At 41.7% G+C, this 1,155-nt stretch overlaps 1 non-coding gene across 1 annotated transcript; it reads left to right on the top strand.

Annotated features, from left to right (window-relative positions):
• Window positions 1-952: 952 nt before the first annotated feature.
• Window positions 953-1,056, top strand: LOC127746850 (small nucleolar RNA R71). Its single transcript, XR_008008662.1, has one exon. It is a non-coding gene; the product is annotated as a small nucleolar RNA R71 (small nucleolar RNA).
• The last annotated feature ends 99 nt before the right edge of the window (window positions 1,057-1,155 follow it).

Below are 1,155 nucleotides of genomic sequence, written 5' to 3'. Positions count from 1 at the left end.
TTCAGAGGAAGAATAGTCTTCAGAGCCCATGAATGGCAGAAGGAGGTTTAATGGAATCTCTATGGTCTCTGTATGAGCCTCAGATTCCTCAGGATCCTTAATAGGAAACTCCTTCTTGCTTGAGGAACGTCCCAGGAGGTCTTCCTCACATGGATTTTCGTCCTCCTCCTCCCCTATGCATTCGGCCACTTTGATTAAATCAATGGCCTTGCACTCTCCTTTTGGATTTTCTTCTGTATTGCTTGGGAGAGTACTGGGAGGAGTTTCAATAACTTTCTTACTCAGCTGGCCCACTTGTGCCTCCAAATTTCCAATGGAGGATCTGGTTTCATTCATGAAACTGAAAGTGGCCTTTGACAGATCAGAGACTATATTAGCTAAATTAGAATTATTTTGTTCAGAGTTCTCTGTCTGTTGCTGAGAAGATGATGGATATGGCTTGCTATTGCCTAGCCTATTGCGTCCACCATTGTTAAAGCCTTGTTGAGGCTTTTGTTGATCCTTCCAGGAGAAATTTGGATGATTTCTCCATGATGAGTTATAGGTGTTTCCATAAGGTTCACCTAAGTAATTAACCTCTGCCATGGCAGAGTTTTCAGGATCATAAGCTTCTTCAGAAGCTGCCTCTCTAGTAATGTTGGATGCATGTTGCAATCCATTCAGATTTTGAGAGATTATGTTGACCTGTTGAGTCAACATTTTGTTCTGAGCCAATATGGCATTCAGAGCATCAATTTCAATAACTCCTTTCTTCTGAGGTACCCCATTATTTACGGAATTCCTCTCAGAGGTATACATGAACTGGTTGTTTGCAACCATGTCAATGAGTTCTTGAGCCTCTTCAGGCATTTTCTTCAGGTGAATAGATCCACCTGCAGAGTGGTCCAGTGACATTTTCGAAAATTCAGAGAGACCATAATAGAATATATCTAATAGGGTCCATTCTGAAAACATGTCAGATGGACATCTCTTGGTCAACTGCTTGTACCTTTCCCAAGCTTCATAGAGGGATTCACCATCTTTTTGCTTAAAGGTTTGAACATCCACTCTCAGCTTGCTCAACTTTTAAGGAGGAAAGAATTTATCCAAGAAGGCAGTGACCAGCTTATCCCAGGAGTCCAGGCTATCCTTAGGTTGTGAATCCAACCATATTCT

The sequence above is a fragment of the Arachis duranensis genome, chromosome 4 (assembly GCF_000817695.3).
Source record: "Arachis duranensis cultivar V14167 chromosome 4, aradu.V14167.gnm2.J7QH, whole genome shotgun sequence".
Classification (NCBI taxonomy): Eukaryota; Viridiplantae; Streptophyta; class Magnoliopsida; order Fabales; family Fabaceae; genus Arachis; species Arachis duranensis.
Note: the sequence above shows the minus strand (reverse complement) of the source record. Positions and strands in the feature narration are given on the sequence as shown.